This window comes from Hermetia illucens, chromosome 6, assembly GCF_905115235.1.
Source record: "Hermetia illucens chromosome 6, iHerIll2.2.curated.20191125, whole genome shotgun sequence".
Classification (NCBI taxonomy): Eukaryota; Metazoa; Arthropoda; class Insecta; order Diptera; family Stratiomyidae; genus Hermetia; species Hermetia illucens.
In genome coordinates, this window is record NC_051854.1 from 5,191,038 (window position 1) to 5,210,396 (window position 19,359).

The window sequence follows — 19,359 nt, forward strand, 5'->3', positions numbered from 1 at the left end:
TTCATCCACCTCGATGGCTGCTGGGTTAACACGTTGTGTTTGAGGAATTTTCTGAGGACCAGAACGAAGAAAGGCAAACCCTTCGCCGTGGTCTTCATTGACCTCAGGAAAGCCTTCGACACCATACCACATTCAATGATATCCAGGGTCATTGAAAGTATGGGCATGGACAATAGGTTTCGCCAATTGCTGATGTTCATCTATCTGGGAGCTAGCTCTGTGATATCTGGGGTTCTAAATTTTAAATTCAGCGACAGCGACCACCAGCTAACATCGGTGATGACGCCCCTCAAACAACAAAGGTCGAAGGTTATCCAAAGCGGCAAGACAGCATGGAATCGATCCGCTGTTAATCAATTGGATTCTCCACATATTGGTCGGACAGAAGTCTATTGAGGCAGGGTCTTAGTGGTTGTCCACAGGGAGTGCTTCTCTCTCCTCTGTTATGGCTCCCGATATTGAACACCTTGCTATTGCTCCTGGAGGGAACAAAGGTCTTTGCACAAGCATTTGAGGATGACCTACCCATAATAATTATCGGCAAGTTTGCGGGCACAGTATGTGACCGCTTGAATGCAACTCAGCATGAAATCCACAATTGGTGAATTCACAATGGACTCACGGGGAATGTTGGACTGAACTAGTTCTGTTCACTAGGAACCTCAGATGAAGCAGCTACACGCTACCCAGCTTAGCCGGGGCGGAAATCCAGCTGATACAAACAGTTAAATATTTAGGAGTACATTTCAACTCCAAGTTAAGGTGGAGGCACCATATCCAGGAATAATACCAAAAATCCTGCAGATTGGATTGTGGATTCATTGGATGTATACATCCATAAGAAAACCCATTTTGATGTATGCATGCATCGTCTCGTGGCCGAGACTGAACTTTGCTAACACAGATTCAGAGGCTCAGTCATTACTGGAGCAATGAGTAGTACGTCGGCCGTGGCACTCAAAGCTATTCTAAATTTGCCCCGAATCCATTTGGAGGTAAAACGGAAAATAGCTAACGACCCATATAGGCTTGATAGCATTGGCGCGTGGAAAGGCGGTTGATCATACGATTATGCGTCCATCTGGAAATTTCTTAGCAAACATCAGACGGCTCTGATGCCTGGCTATATCGTATGGTTTCCAAATTCGTCTTCGAAAAGACATATTCCATCGTAATCACCAAAAGAAAAGAATGGTCGATAAATGGCCACGAATCTTTTGGGATTGAAGACTTAATAATCTTCACCGACGTCAGTCATGGAAAACGGATCAGGCGCAAGGGTGTTCTCGGGAAATCCGAGTATGAAACTGGCTCGACCTCTCGGAAAAATGATGACCATAGTCCAGACGGAAATATATGCCATTTCATTGACAACACAAGCATGTCTGCGACAAAATTGGAGAGGTCATACCATTCGAATCTGTTCCGACAGTCGGGCAGCATTATCAGCACTAGACAGCAACGGCATATCAAGCCAGTTGGTGTGGAGTTGTCATCAGGTGCTGCTGAAACTTGACCAACTGAACGAAACATTTCTGAGGTAAGTGCCAGGGCACTCAAATATTGCTGGTAATGAGGAGTTTGACAGACTTGCTCGTCAAGGTTCCTAATATACAATCGTAGGGCCAGAACCAACCAGCTGTCGGTATCCGGCCATCTACTGTCAAGTCCACTCTGAAGGGGAAAATGGCAAAGATTCACGGAACCGAATGGAGAAATTTGAACTTCTACCAGCAGACGAAAATCTTTGTGAAGGAACCCGAGGCCACTAGAGCGGCATGTTTGTTGAAGTGGGACATGAAAACCCTAGTAGGGCTTTTAACGGGACACTTCCTCTTAAACTACCAGATGGAAAAAATAGGAGCGGTGGTCTGGCCAATGCGAGGAGGAAGAAGGGGACATCTTGGCAAGGTTTTCTTCAGCGAAGAGTCTGCGCTTTCTCTGAATGTCCTCAGATTCCCGAAAGCCTACGAACGCCGTCGGCGAGAGGCCGATGGATAAGTGATCTCCGGGGATAGTACAATGAGCCTAGCAAAGGTTTGAGTGCTTAGAGTTGCGGCACTTTTGATATTCTGACCCTAATGATAATTGGTAGCACTATCTATCAAACAGTTAACCATCAGTCTACACATTGTCTTTCAGTAGGAGCCTGACAATATTCTTGCCTAGTCTAGAGTGTAAAAGACAAGTCGATTTTAAACATGCATATGATGTGTCTGGGACTAATTAAATTTCCTGTGATCCTAGAAAATTTCATTAATTGCAGACATTTACCACACAATTGATTCAATAGCCTTGTAGGAACTCTAATGAACTAATTTTCGTCAATCAGTCCACTAACGTATGCTAATTGTGTTTTTCGCGCACATTTCCTCGTACGTATGTGGCATTTTCCCCTTTTCACTTAGACGTAGAACGACAAAGTCTTTGTTGAATAATTAATAAAAAGCAATTTCAGCTGGAATTTGAATTGCATTCTCAGTTTTATGTTTGCCATCCGAGTATTGTGAAATCACCATAAATGATCTGTTAATTTATGTGACAATTATTATATTTAATTTCCTTTGGCAGCTCACTGTAAATCAATATGGAGTGGAAAGTGGTTATTTTTGGTTTGTTTCAAAATACGTCGAAAAGTGAGGTACAATATTCAATTCAATATCTACGAACTGCGTTACATTGTAATTGCTTAGATTATCAACATTTCTATGTTATTATTTCTCATTCTGAGTATAATTACGTGGTATTTCCAACGGTTAAGTTATTTTAAATAATAAAAACTTGCTTTTTCTATTCGCTAGTGTTATTTATTGTTGTTAATACCGATAGTTCGGGAACCACTTGTCCCCTTCATCAATGCTAATAAGTTCCCGAAATGCGAACAAGGACTTATTAGCACTGATGAAGGGGACAAGTGGTTCCCGAAATACGAACGAGGACTTATTAGCACTGATTAAAGGAACAAGTGGTTCCCGAAATGCTAACAAGGACTTATTAGCACTGATGAGAGGAACAAGTGGTTCTCGAAAAATCGGTATTTGCAAGTTCAATAAATAACACTAGTGAATAGAAAAAGCAAGTTTTTATTATTTCAAATATTTTCCATTGTTTCTACTGAGAAAATTTATGTTCTTCAATTACTGGTCTTCAATCAAGGTCTTCTCTAGTTGTTTACCATCCATCATTTCTTTAAAATTCTCCTATGCCTTTCGAATCATAATATAAATAAACATCCACATTTAATTCCCTAGAAAAACCTCTATGATATTGACGCACTGAAAAATTTTAATGTTCTCGGAAATTCAAATAAAATCACAATTCCCTGAAAATTGTGTTCTTAAATATTCACTAATTACGAAGCAAACGATCTGTTCGCGTGAAACCCCATTCCGATTCAACAAAAAAAAACCATTTAATTCTAACAATGCACTAATTTAATAGGCCTTTAGTTACCTTAAATTCTTGATATTATCTGGCTTCAATCCAAATTTAAATTATCTTGAAATAACTTTTCCGGATTATAAACGCAAATTTTCATATAATAAAAAAAACATAGCCTAGATATTTAGGAAATTTACAATTGGCCCATTTTAATTTCGTTGGTTATTACTTTCGGCGAAACTGCCCCGGAATGTGTTCCCCAAGGGGGGAAAATATACTAAAATTTTCCTATAACAACAAAACGGCGAAAGATACTAAATATCTGAAACGACTTAATCTGAATTGACAGATCATAAAAATGTCGTGATGAATTAGCAGCGCGGATATAAAATAGTAAAACTAGTTCTCGTTTTATTCTTTCATTTGATTGTCGATTTCTTGGGTGGTATTTTTCTATCGTTACTGACACCTGACTCACAACGCACCTCTTTAAGGTTCTTCTGGTAATTCTTGCTCATATTTCTTTTAAATGTTTCTATAGTTCACCTATCCGTATCTTTTCCGATTCTCCCTTAACCTGTTTCTCTGTGTAATATCTTCCGCTCACCTTCATCAATGTGTTGTCCCATATGTAACCACCTTCAATGATACTCAGTTTCATAAAAAGAAAATTAGAGCCCCCGGCATTCCAATCAATCTAATTTTGCTAAAGATTCTCTAGTTCAGATACTGGAGAAATCCTACATCTGGAAGGATTATTTCTTTCTCCTCTACCCCTCTCCATCTTTTCGAGGGACGTGCTAATATTTTTCGACATGGTGATGTGATGACCGAGTTGGTGCAAGATCAGCCCCTCGGTTGCATTGCCTCGAATTCCAATCCTGGTTCCGATCGGAGATTTTTGTGATTGTCCCACTACTATAGGCTTATCACCTACACTTCGAATTTTCTGGTTCTGAACTTCAGGTCCAATTGGCAACTTTCATAGAAAAGTTCTGAGATTTTATTGCCAGAAGCATCCCCAAGATCATCCAATGTCCTTTGCCTGGTTGTTGCCAGATCTTGACACTTGCAAATAAAATATATAAAGGTTACTTTCTATTCTTCACAATTGCAGTTTGTTGAAAGCTTGCATCACATTCAAAAAGACCGCTGGGGAATACTTTCTATCCTCCAGTATACTCCCTTTCTCAAAGACGATCCCCATGTTTACACCATGCTTCTCTCGAAAGCCAAATTGATCCTGTGGAATCCCTTTCCTTTCCACTAGCTGTGGTAAGATTTTTGAAAATAATAATTTTTTGAACGAGAATTTAAGAGGATGAGTAACAAACTTATGGACCTATAGGCTGCAACATGCATTTAGTCCTTCACACATTTACCAATCATTATAATTTCTGGAACCTTCCAAGCCTTAGAGAAATAATTCACGGGAATGATTGCAACCCCTGGAAGTTTCTTCAACATTTTTACCTTGATTAGGTCATTTCCTGGAGCCTTTTTTGGATCCCCTTGTTCTTAAAAGGCGCAAGTAACTTGTTTGCCTCTGAATGAGAAACTTTTCTTCATTTGCGGTAAATGGGGAGGGAGTACTTTTCCAAGTGTTTCTTAAATGCTGCCCCTTGTCGCCATCACTTATTGTCGTTAGCTAATCTGAGTGGTGATCCGCATTGAACAGGTTTCTTCAATCTTGTAGCTTTCCACAGGGAATGGTCGGTTTTTCTGCGTTTTCGACCATTTTTTGTGACCTTTCTTTCATCCGCTTGTGGAAACGATCGAGTGGATTGGAAAACCTGGGCAAGAGGAATGTCATCGTCGTTCAGGTTCGACCCTGAGGCATTCGACACATTACTTTCGGTGGACGTCCTTGATCATGGTAGGTCTTCTTCACTCCATGTGACTCCATCAGTGACATGATCGGGTGAGAAATCAATTTCGCCAAAAATATCTGAATTCAGGGAAAAGATTCCTGCCACTCTAAATCCAGATGTTATGTTTGAATTTGTTGCATTCAAGGGCATCGTAGAAGTGATAATCGAAGGAATGTCATATATTGCCATCGTCTTTCCAAGATTCCTTAATATCTAAACATCACATCAACAAACATCAATGATTGTACAATTTTTTCAATGGACCGAAAACACTCCGATCCAGATCATGAAGTTTATGCGAACAATCTGGCGACAAAGACAAAACTGTTACAAGATTGTGTTGACAAAACTGGAGAGCTTCAATGGAGATATGAAATTGATGATTATTCAAAATGAGAAGCACTGGATTTGTTGCTGAAGCCTGAGAGATGGTCTGGAAAATGTCTCAAAACCAACAAAAAATCAGAAGTAATCATCCAGCCACTCTTGTCTACGCATTACGTATAGGGATACGATGTATACGAAGCTGGACGTGGTTTCTATTAAGGCGATAGTTACCTCCAGGGATTTAAGGGCATTCTGGGGCAGAAAGAGTTGCGTAGCTAGGAATTTGTCGGAGACTAGTATTGCAGCGGCTCCGGTAGGGTGTATGATTGATTGGCTAAGAGAGTGTCTGTCGATCCTAAAAGGGGTTAAAAAAATTCGACAGATGCCAGAACATTGATCATTGTGTTGACCACCATCATGAACTGCTGCGATTGCTGGGCAAACTGATGGAGATTAGGGGTAGCTTGTGGAGTTGAAGGAATTGAGTTGCTGCTGCATAGCGAATCAGCGAAAGGTATGGATGACCGAGTGAAAGATGGCGTTGAGATAACGCGAGGTTTGTTCGGTTGGATCGGATTAGTCCGAGATGGACGGCCCTTTTTGGGCGTTCCTCCTCGTAATATTTTTGGCGAAGTTAAGGCACTTGCGGTACTTGGCGGGGTGCTCGCTTGCCCTGCAGTTCACGTACCGGCTTCTTGGAGCACTCACCAAGCCCGTGTGCGCTGTCACATTTGGCGAAGCAATATTGAAAGTGACAGTTCGGTCCCGCATGGTCGACTCGTTGGGAGTTTTTGCAAGATAATCTGTTTGTTCCTGATTCGCTGAAAGCGAATCAAAGTGCGGTTTATCACCTTAATTGGGGTGAGGTCATCGATCTTGAAAATTGCTTCAAAGGTGACTAGTCATAGGGTCATTCTACGGTCCTCTTTCGTTGTGAAGAAGGGTTTAAGGTCCAGGTCCTCAGTTAGCGTCTAGCCGGAATAAGTGTGATTTAGGTCACTAATAACAAGTGATGTGGTTTTCTCCCCGAGGAGAGTATAGATCTTCACGAAAAGGTTTTTGGTAACTGCGTAATCTTCTTTGTCCTTGAGCCGCAATATCGGCATTTGATTTAAGGCCCATTCCGTTGCCAATCTCAAGGACTAAGAAACGTGAATTTTTGCGCAATAACATCACAAGGAGAAGTGTGAGAGAGGTAGTTGCGATCCCCACACGCGCCCGCTCTAGCTCCGAATTTCCCAGAGCTAAGCTATCATAGATTGCACGATGCCTCTTGATTCAATTCAATGTCGCTCAACAATTTGAGTTATCTTTGGTTGTGGGTGCTTTAATGGTTTCCCGGATCAAAGTAATATTTGGCTTGAATGTTACATTGTGTGAATCCTACTGCATTTCCACTACATCAATTGTAAAGATACTTAGTGAAACTAGACCATAGGCTCGTCAATCATGAAAAATAGATCAGAAATGCACGTAGGCGCATTCAGCAGAAGAATACGATAGGAAAGCCCATTTATGGAGTGCTTATTGTTAGCCATTGGATTATGCAGTTTATCTTATCAAAGTGTCTATTTCACTAGATGCTTTGTGGGTGTGCCCATATTTATCAAGTTCTGCAAATGGCCCCAGTGTGGGCTTTTTTGGATTTTTTCCGCTTTCCTCACTTAATCAACAAAACGTGAATTTACTACACTTAAATGAACGAAAAAGTTTATGATGTACTGTCGACAATTGATTTGATCGCATTCAAAGGCGAGAAATGCTTGAATCTCTCAATTGAACCCAATACTCTCATCGCAAAAGCATGCAGCACCACATACGAAGCATTGCACTACATTCCGCATTCAATATAAGCATCCTCATCCACTTCCCAACAATTTAATAATCCACTCACAATAGAATGGTCGAGGTCATCAATTAAGATGGGAATTGACTGAAAATCCAGCCCACAAGAGAGTGTCTATGGAAAAGCTATCATTCACAGCTCCTTGGGAAAAGCATAACGTGAAGAAATGCCTGGCTTTCCATAGAACGATTTAATGAATGAATTGGGTGAGAAATTGGTAACAGCAAGAAAAATGTCTCATCCACATATCTTTTGCTGGTCGTTAACATGGAAAAGATGCGATCCCATTGTAAAATAGTTTGCATACAAAGTTATCTGACTGGAATCATGTCTATAAAATCTATTTTCACACGTACTTTCACCGAAGTATCTTTTCTAATGATAGTAGAGTGCATACGAGCCATTGAAGTGGTTTTCATTGTCAATCGGTAACACTGGTGTTGGTAATTGTTGATATTTGAAGTAAAGATATTGAACCTGAAGATAATTTTCAATTTTCCGCATTTTTCTTTGATTTTGATTGATTTCTGGAATTTCTGAAAAATGGTTTTTTCTCAATGGAACTTTCGAGGTTTTTGTTACTCCCTCTTCGGACCACTGGAAATAGCACTCCCCATCCCCTCGTCAACCCTACAGCGTCAAATTCGAACCATTTCTGGATGGCAATCTGCACTTTATTAATAGATTCATGTTTAGATAACAGAAACGTCGCCGTCAGGAATGTTTAGCTCAATTACCCGAAGTGATGAATGATAAAAATGATATTGCACTTGGCTCTTGGATAAAACCCCATGATTGGAAGCAGCTGAATGAAATCGTGCCCATCTTCAAACCGCATTTGAGATATCTACGCACGCGATTCAAAATGGGAATGTATATATCTTTCGGTCGGAGAAATTCCTTGGTGAATTGCGTATGAACTTTCTGAATTGTAATGTTTATATCTTGGTTACTAAAAATACTACGTGTTAATGACAATATCAATCAACTATGGCCGGAACAATTCAAACACATGACTATGTGGTTGGGTACCTAAACAGCAAATGTCCGTCTGTCTTATCCACAAGTTGTCTGACCGCCGTAGATGGTCATGACTGAAAGTAAAATTAATTTTAATTAGAGGAATTAACAGAAAAAAAGAATTGCCCATGCCATATTCATTTTCAATTCAAGATACCACAATGTAATTGGTTTTCTATATTATTGATCCACTCGTGGAGCTGTGGAGTTGTGCTTGTGGTTTTGTTGATAATTGATTTGAATGAGTGCTTGGATTAATGGATGTTGTGATTCTAGCTTGTTTCTAGGCGACAAAGTCTTTTTATCCAATATGTACCGCAGACCTTATAGGCATATGGTGTATTTTCAGTCTTATAATGTCATACCACATGGCTCTGCCTGGGTGATCTTTGATGCTTTTAGTAATTGATACTCAGACGCAAATGGGGACTCAGTTTTCTCTTGGTTAAATATGAAATGTACTTACACTTTACTGGACTCCTTTCTGCGTAAACCTGCTGTTACTTTTTGAGGATATTATATTGCCAAATTGTGGCCTATGCCTTTCCAAAAAGCTTTGAAAATCTGTAATGAACCTGATAAAAGTGCAAATGGCGCCCAATGTGGGGCCCATTTGTAATGAACCTGGGGAAAATAGGATGATCAAACAACCGTCCTAAGCGGGCGAAAATGACCTAAAGGGAAGAGCTATACCAGAAACCTAAAAAGTTGGCGAAATTGATCGTGAAAGTCCGCCCGCAAATACTGAAGCTCCATCAAAATGCTCTTGCCCGCCTCTGTGCCAGCGAGGCTCGATGGAATGTGCGGGTCCGTTGAGCACTCTGGTCCCTCACGTGTCATTTGTACCAAATTAACTTGTCTGTGAGTCCGCACCGGATCTAAAAATGAGAAAACGAACAAAGGAATTCGCGACGACCTAACGAAATAAACCAGCACGCAAGCTAAACCTGGAAAATAAAAAAAAGCTCGACCGCGCAGGTGGAGCCGTAAGTGTCCGGATCCGAGTGCCGCAATCGAAAGGGAAGATCCATGACGGATCACAGTCTCGATCCTTGCTTCTCTTGTCTCAGATGGTTATTGAGGCGGGGCCCCTGAGGTTCCCTCCCATCGTGACATCCTCCAAATAATCGCCTGAGGATGTCAAAGAGAATTCTACAAAGGGTAAAATTCCTGTTTGGCTCTACGCCCATAGTTGAAATTTTGTTTGAAGTTTTGATATTCGGAGTCGTTCGGAAATTATAGTGTTAAACACGTGATAAGTCACATGCTAGATTTATGTCGATCGCCGTAATAAAGCTCGTATTTATCGATCCGAATGACTTCGCTAAAAGGACAAGAATTTAAGCCAAGGCCGCACATGTGTTTCTTCAAGAAGCCTAAAGTTTATTGACTAGGTATAGCAGGTCAGTTAAGGTTTTATGGCTAAAAATCGCATTCCACTTTTTAAATGCGTTTTTCTCGAAACTGCATGTTGAAAATCGGCTGCCACCATAGCCCAAAATCTATCCAACGAAATTCTTTGAAATTTTCATGAATTATTCAGAACATATTTCTACGGTCCGCAAACTAGGATAATTGCGATTCATTCAGTAGTTTTTTTTATTCATTGAAGAAGCCGTAAAAAACAGCAAAATTCAAAAAAAAAGTTTAACAAGGCACCAAAAATTTGGTTTTTAATATTTTTTAATAATCCTAGTTTGTGGACTGTAGTTAAGTCTGTACGTTAAAATGCCGTTTACTTTTTTTCGCTAAGATGATCGCAGTGTCTTCTGGGAATGCGCGGGCTGACGGATTGGCCACGCGAGACAGCCCTTCGGTGAATACAGTCGGTGTTTCGCTGGTGGCTGTCAGGGGCGAAGTCTACTCGCACTACCTAGCAGCCGCGGGCCTTAGATGGCGAAGACTTATGAGCTATGCCAACTCAAGTAGAATTTGGCCCGTTTATAATCTAGCCCGATCACGAGAGCTCCTGTGCCAGACGCGTGCAAATACATTCAAGATTACGGCGGTCTGCTCGGTGGGGCACTGACCTATAGGGGACCATGCCGCCAGCCTCAGAATTTATATTGGTTCTGAAAGAAAGAGGGAAGACAAAAACGTTGGAAATCCTGGAATTTGTTTGACTTAAGGTGGGAAACCACATTAGGAGATTTTCAAAATTGAATTTGGTTTCAGATAATAATTGGAGCCACGTCTCGAACTCTAGTTATTACCTTCAGTGGACCAATGCCGGACGGGCTTTTTGGCATTAATTATTCAAACAAAAATTTCAAAAGTTTTCCGAAATATGACCCATATAATGTCCAATGGAATTAATTGAAATCCAATTAATTCTTCCCATGAAAGAAAAAATCCCAAGAAATACGTGGAAATAATCCTTCCAACTAGACTCCCCCTTAAGAGGGTCGCTTAATGTGAAGGCCATTTTTCTCAATGCCTTTTTGAAGCGCATACTAGAACATAAACGGAGATACGCCGATCAACAGAACCACATCTAAGAAAAGAGGAGCTCCACTGCCGTCATGACTTCGGCCTACGTGCCTAAAAGCGTTACACTAACTGACCTCGGTTAGCCTCGTGTGTTATCCATGACGTCATTGTTTAAAGCTTGTTGATGGGTCATTGTAACCTTTGCTGTCAATTGGTAGTTCTCTTCTCAGTAGACAAAAATGTTGAATGAAAATTTAGCGCTAGATGGTTTTGGAAGAGACGAAATCATAAAAGTGACTGTCATTTCAGAAAATCTCAACTCAAAATTTCCTGCTGCAGCTAATTGAGTTCGCTAAAACTATTTTTAACATGCCATAACAATTAAGCGTTTGCAAAACCATTAAACCCATTACACCTGGCTTTGCAAGCCTACAACCAAGTGGAACGGAAATCACCGTGGTCGAGCGCTTGGTTTGCATACGATTTTGAAAATTTTCGAAGATTCGTTTGTTTTCACGTCTTCTGTTTACCAATTGGCAGAGTTTGTTCCGTCCTTAGCCGCATTAAGAAATAATTACCATGTACAGATGGTGATCGGATTTGGTAAGACAATTATAAGTATTGGTTCAGTAGGCGTTTGCCCGGTCTCGTGCTCCCTTGCGGGCACCAATTCTCAATGGGACCTGTACTACCTTTTGATCGGAATCTCACACGTGCATATATATTCTTATAACAGAAAAATAATGACTAAACTATCTTTTCTACATATTTATATCTACAATTCAGAATTTTTTATAATATTAAACTTAATTTAACGATATTCCTTTCTTTTTTTCCAGGTAAGTGATCAGAAGGAGTATTTTCACCATATTACTGCTTTTCTCTTAAGCTCTGGACAGTTTATTGTTGGCATATATGCAACAATTATAAATAAGTATGCAAGCTGATTTTCATAATTTTAAAAGCTAAAAGTTTCTAATATACCAATTCTTAAAAGACTTATTTTTCAGGTTTTGTGTGAAACAAAACCTTATAAAAATCGATGCTGAAGGTTGGATCTCCTGTGTATAGCCTTCTTGGTGCAGAGTTTCCTTATGCCCCAAAGTTGCCACAACTATGTCCTGCTATATGATACATATTATGTAATAACTCCTATTTCCGGGGATTCCTGAGTCTAATATAGCCCAGTGGCCGTCATCCTTCTCCACTCTTTTCTCGACCGCAGTTGAGGTCATGGAAACTATGGTACAATTTCACTAAGCTAATTATAGTTTCCTACGTCATCGAACAATTTAACGTCTTTTGCTTTTAATGGAATTTCCTGGGAAGGTAACGAATCAAACCGACCCCATAACGTATACTTTTAGTTGATATCTGAATGCCAATCAATACTATAATCGCCAAAAAGGGGTGAATTTCGAGATGATTAAAAGTGTCCCCTTTTTTCAAATCAACAGTCGCCAGTCTTATGAATCTAGACGCAAAGATACTTTTATATCACATTGATAACTTTGCTAATACACACCAGCTGTCTTCTTGCAGTATTTCCAATGATTCCATCATTCAACTGAATTTACGAGGTAATTCACCTCGATATATATTTATTGTAAACATTAAGTGATATATGGACAGTTTGTATGCAATTATGAAATTATATTTTATTCGCGTTACTTTTCACATTCATTGAAAAAAGATGTTTACATATTCATGTTTGCTTACTCTAAAACATTGCGCAGACATTCTTTCATATTCATTGATAAAAAGCCCCAAAATTGAAAGTTATGAAAGTATATAATGAACAGAGGAAGTCTGACTGATATACACTTAAGAAAGTAAATATTTTATCGTCAAAAATAAATTTTCTATTTACCCAAATAGCGACAAAATGTTATTCAGATGTTGCTGATAAAATATGACTGAATATCTTCAAGGCGGTTTCGCGCTATCATTGATGTATTCAAAGATATTATACTCCATATATTTATCTATACAAAGTATCTATGAGCGAAGTAAACTAAAACCCCGTACACACCCTCATTCTTCATCATTTCTCTTGTCCTATTTCACTTGTATCTTAAATTCTCAGTGTACGGAGTAAAATTCACATGAGTGTATTTAAAAATGCTGCACACAGTCAGAAACTATTGTTTCTATAGAAACGACTGCATTGCTGAGTTTTCAATCTTTTTCATTTCCATTTGTGGTTTTCTCTCTCTATTTGACTGGCTGAATTATTCTTTCCATTACTGAGTACATTATTTTTTCGTAGTGAAATATTTACATTCAATTGCTTGGGAGTGTAGTGCACGTACCGTATCTTGATCGTGTGATATTGTAGATTGAATTGTGTACTTGGTGTACTGAGTGTACTGAAAGAAGGGGTTTAGGTAGAACAATGATACGCTAAGATATTCAGCCACTTTGTGATAGATAACTTGAGCACTCACTGAAAATTTCGACTTCTCTATTTCTTTCTATACGAAAGTCAGCTCTACATTATTTTTTCTTTCTTGTGTACCGAAGATACTTTTGATCAATTATAGGTACTCCGATGATTCTCATTATCCATTCTTCTCGATCTTTTCATCCATACAAGGACGAGAGCCGTTCGGGGTGATCCAAAAGACTACCCCGAATTGACTATCGTTAACCGCATAGGTAAAAACTAAGCGGTGAAAAGGATCTATATCTATATCTGTCCATACTTTGGATCAAAGCTTAGCCGAAACTAAGGATTGAGGGTTCCTAAGTCTGCAACCACTTGATGTCACACTGAACCAAACGAAAAGCAACGTACTCCATCTTTTGTTGGTCCACGGACCCCTGATTTCTGGCTTAGCACCTAAGTTTCCAACTTATACTTGTACTTCGCTTCAAAAAAATTGACGAGTAATGGCCGTTTAAGTCCATCCAAGTACCTCCACCGATGGTGTCTATCCATAAGACCCTTTATTTATATATAATAAAAACCTCAAATTAGGTGCCATTTGCAAAGCAAACCCCTACAAGTGCCCTTAAAAAACCTTATACAGCCAATCCTATATTTATGAAGCATGTTTTTAGTTCCTTTCAGTGTCCAGTATGCTGTATGGTTTAGTTCATGGCGTCAAGATTTGATTGCCATGAGTAACTCCATTCAATATTTCTCTAGAGCTATAGAGACCTGAAAAGATACTACCTCTTGTGCGATGGGCCATCTCTTATGCGTAGGGAACCTTAGCCCTTGGGCGTTCTGATGGCATGCCTCAAAATTTCACCAGACATGTTTGCTAAATCTAACTACATCTTTTTCCTTTAATCTTATTCACTCCTTTATTATAATACATAACGTTATGCAAATAACAAGCCTACACCAATATATATGACGACTGAAATCCTAACTCGGAGCAACGAGATCGAGATGCTGATACTCAGTCATCCCAACTATCGCATCCTCAAAAACTATATCTTTAAGTAACACGAAATTTTTGCGGAAATTCTCAACAGATTGCTGCCCAAAGTCAGTAATGTGATGACAGACTAGATGCTGATAGTGAACCTCTCAATCGCACCTGAACCAAGAGTAGTGACAAACCCAATTCGAGCAAGTCGACCTCACTACCAAAGAGGACAAAAGCTAAAAAGGAGATGAACACATGACTTTTCATATGAACCGATAAAGAATCTAACTAGGAAATCCCCTGCTTTACTGGAAATGAGGTGCAAGCTTGGGTATGGGACGATGATCACGGCAGAATGTAAATCTCCCAATGGCTTGCCAATCATATTTTTGTACCCTTTTCGTCAACTGCTCTGACATTGTTGGGTCTTTTAGCCTTACGAGATGGTTCAAACTCATGCTTTTGTTCGGCATATGAATTGTTCATTGTGCGTAATTTCTAATCTAAACATTCGTTGCTCAGTGGGGCAAATCTGCTCTAGTTATCGATCGATCCCCATCACTTTCATTTTGTTTATCTTGAACTAATTTTTTGGGGTGCTAAATGAATCTTTGAAAATATTTTTGTTTGTGAAAATGAAGTAAATAATTTAATGATTGTGTTAGAAAATGAGGGACAGCTCGAAAAACTCAGCTAACCAAAACGACAACATGTTTCCAATCAACAGATTTACGCAAAATATTCGGACTTATAAAGAAAACCGTATTGTCCAGAATAAGATATAATCATGCATTTAATAATATCAAAATACAAGCCTGAGAAGTAAAGAGGGAAAGAAATGACTCCTCTCAAACCTTGGGTTTTCTTGAGACCCGGAATGGAAAATTATTTTTTTTTTATAATATGGGGAGGAGGAGGCGCATGCATCCCTGGGCGTCCCTGGGATGTCCCAATCGCAAAGCAAAAAGTTTTGTCTAGCGTGTGCAAGACGCAGAGGAGTAAGGCCTTAAAATGATGTAACTCAAAAAGATATTATTGACGATGCATAGGCACACAAAAGACTCTGGTACCGTGAATGGTACTGAGTGAGAATAGACATTTCTCTGATGAAACCATCCACAGGTCCTTTTAAATCAAGGGACAAACAAAGTTAACGAACAGCAAAAGAGGAAGGCAAAGAGAATAACCTGTAGTATTTGGTCGTTAAGTTTTTGTTTGCAAAATAACCTGACAATAATAAGGCGAGCCAAATATATTCTATACAAACGTAATGTGCAAGTGAATCTGTAATGGTATAATAAGTGGTGTGATGCAGCAAAAAGGCTCATACTTATTGATAATCGTCAATCCCAAGTGCAGGATCATTCCAAAATCCAGAAAGCTGGCGAAACTAAGTGCGTATAACACACTGTCGACACGCGGTTGCTTGCCTCTGTGCTGTCCAAACTCAGGAAGACGCACCTGGTTGATTGTACGACTCAGTCACGTTATGGGCAAAACCCACATCGTCTTTTGGGAAATTCATGATGGACTGCATCCTAGGCCTCGTTCCTTTAGCCTCATGTGCGATTAAGGCGCACCTTATTGAGCTTTCGCTCTTCCTCGATATCTCCTGACTACGATCACATTCAACTATTTCAGCCACTATGATACTGCGGGACACCCGCATAACATTCTACTGAGGTTAACTCCACGGCGCATAACACTGGTGTATGTAAACCTGCCAAACTGAAAACAGGAACGAGGCAGCCATAAATTGCTTCATAAGTTAAAGATTTGTTTCGAGCGAACGTCCTCCCAGTGCATCAGGCTCCAAAGCAACAACCCGCCTCAATTCATACGATACATATATGTTAAATTACGAACATCACGACAGACATAATAATAATAATAATAATCGTTGGCACAACAATCCATATTGGATCAGGGCCTTGAAGTGTGTTAGAGCACTTCATTCAAGACCGTAACGGTACACTACAGTAGACTGTAGGAGACAATGTGGTCAGCATTGCGCTCGCCCGAGATTATTACCCTGATTTGACTCAGGTACTCATTCACAGCTGAGTCGACTGGTATCCGACGTTAAATCACGATACAAATCCCTCTGCCACCAGCGAGATTTGAACCGCGACCTTCCGTACGACAGCCTTGTGCTCTAATCACTCAGCTATCCGGACACAAGAGGGAACTGGATGCCGCAATAACCGCAATCAACCGAGATACTGGAGATGAAGCATCAACAAATGATCTTCACAATCACCTGAAGAACGTTATCATTAACACGGCCACAAACATACTTGGCCCCAGCCGCAAAATCACGACAGATATGTTCACGACTTTTATTACGAACATGTAGATTCAAAACTACTCCTTATTGCCAATAGAACGTCAGACATCTCAACAGGTCGTGGCTACGACATCATCTCATCTCTGAGCCTAGTTTTTAATGGCACACCAATCAACCACCGATCACGACGAGTCGACCCCGCTGAACGGGACAAAAGCTGAAGAAAAAGAAGATCATGCAGAGTAAAATTCATCAAGATTGAATCTGAACCTTAGCAATCTCGTTCGTCGGATTTGTTGAGGCAACAGACCAACACCTGTCACTTTACTTCTTTCTCATGTACATCTGAAATTGTCATTTCTTCCTTCAAAGTGATGTATCTCTTCGACTTTGATGCTATCGTCCAATCTTCCTTTTGGTCATAGGGAGTCTTCGTCAAGTCTTATCAGAAGACTAAGCTTCGTGGAAACTTCCGGGCCGTCAGTCTGTCCCGCCGTATTTAAATGATTCATTGACAATTTTACACTGTTTTAACAAAACGTAAGAGGTCTAAGGACCAAGCTGTCGGATTTCAAACTATCTGCCTTAGCATTCCAACATCATGTCATCTGCATTTTTGAAACCTAGTTGGATGACAGGATTTTAAATTCCGGGCTACTCGATGGTTACTCTGTTTTTCGTTGTGACAGAGTGTGCTGCAATTGGCAAGATAACCGGCGGGGGTGCCCTAATAGCTGTTAAATTTCCTCTCCATGCCGAAATCATCGTTTTCTCTTCCTCCTCCACCTATGATTCTGTCACCTTACAACTTATTCCGCAAAACGTATGCCTCTTTATCATATAGTCTGTACGAGAATTTCTTTGATAGATTATCAGAGGTTCCCCTCACTTCCTTTCATCTTTTGTGGCGATTTTAATCTTGTTATGCTCTCCTGGCCTATTACTTCTCGCCCTCCCTCCCTTCCTAATAACTCCACCCACCTTCCCTTATTCGCTTTCATGTACACCTGTGTCGCCCTTCTGTTTAACTTTTCTAGAAACCACTTAGATTGCACTCTTGACATTGTCCTCCCTAACCTTACTGTGCGTTGCCTTTCTCAGTTCCCTCATGCCCCATCTTATGTTGCCCCTGATGCCGATCATCCTGCTCTTAAGTTCGATGCTAGAATATCCCGACTTCACTCTCCTGTCGCGCGCATGCCTACCAAGTTCTACTTTCGTAGGGCGAACTTCGAAGGTCTGAACTCAGACCTGACAGCAATCAACTGGGTCCCATTTCCCTCCTCTCCTTCTGTTCCAAAATCCTGGAAAGATATGTCAGCGACTGGTTGTCCGCCCACTTTGGCCAACATATATACACGGCTTCGTTAAACTTAGGTCCACTGCCTCCAACCTGCTTGACTTTACCAACTTTGTCGCCAAATGTCTAAATTCACGGCAAGAAGTGCATACCATTTACACTGACTTCGTGAAAGCCTTCGACACTGTAAATGACAAGATACTTCTATCCAAACTCTCGTCCCTAAACATTCCCATACCACTTGTTTTATGGCTTGCCTCTTACATTTCCAACCGATCCTGCCGCGTCTCTTTTGACGGCTGTACTTCCCGCTCCTTCTCCCCCTCTTCTGGCGTCCCACAGGGGTCTATTCTGGGTCCTTTGCTATTTTTATTTTTTATTAACGACCTTCCTCCCCTCCTTACTTATCCCTGTTTGCTCTATGCAGACGACCTTAAGCTGTTTTCCGCTATATCGTCGCCTATGGACTGTGTTTCCCTTCAGAATAACCTGGACACTCTGGTTCGTCGGTGCTCGACTGATGGTTTAGCGCTAAACGTCAGAAAGTGTCACTCTATGTGCTACTCCCTAAAATCCTCACCCACTTCTTTCTCCTACTCGCTTGAAGGACATTCCTTATCCTGCTTAAATTCCACTCAAGACCTCGGAGTCACTTTCGACAATAAGCTCCGCTTTAACACCCATTGCCTCGATGTCATCAATCGAGCAGCAAAATTGTCAGGCTTTATTCTTCGCTCCTCCTCTGATTTTGACTCCATCCAACCCTCCTTAGCTCTCTTCAATTCCCTCGTAAGGAATACCCTCGAGTATTGCTCTGTGATCTGGTCACCCTCCCGTAAATGTGATTGTCTTGCCCATGAAGATGTGCAACGTAAATTCACCGATTCCCTCTTCTTCAAGAAAAACTTCCCTCGTGAGGACTAACGTGGCTAATGACATCACTGGTCGTCCTGCGTCTTATAACACACGTAACGCAGACATTTTCAACGTGCCCTTCGCAGAGCTCGAACTCTACTTCCACTCCTCCATTCCTAGGATTTGTCGAAATTACAACGCACAACAGTTTGGTCCTTTTAACTTCTCTACTTTAAGTAGTTTTAAGCATAGGAGAAGATTATTGCTTTCTCCTCCTCCTGAGGACAATAAATAATTGGAGTTTACTCTGTTGTCCGCTAAATAAATAAATAAGTGTCAAATAAAATGTTATTAAAAGCGATTCACTGCCTGCTTGTCTTTTCGCCTTTAGCATTTCGCTCCGATTTCTCCGGAAACGGTTATAACTGCTCACACGAAATTTGGTGGAAATATTGGAACTTTGAGTCTCTCCATGGAGTTGGTGGACCTCAGCGTAAAATCGGGGTGCCTAGAGTTCCTTACTAAGGCAAGTCTAGACCGGATATCGATTGTTGCATACATGCAAAAACGGTGCCTCATTCAAACATGTGAGATATAAAAATATATTCAACAAACTAAACTAAAAGCGCTTATATAGGTCAGAACATGTAGCACAATACTAG

The 19,359-nt window shown here is 40.4% G+C and overlaps 1 protein-coding gene across 4 annotated transcripts in view; it reads left to right on the forward strand.

The window, feature by feature from the left end:
* LOC119658718 (regulator of G-protein signaling loco) overlaps nucleotides 1-19,359 on the forward strand; it is a 103,091-nt gene that overhangs the window by 42,953 nt on the left and 40,779 nt on the right. The window lies entirely within an intron of this gene.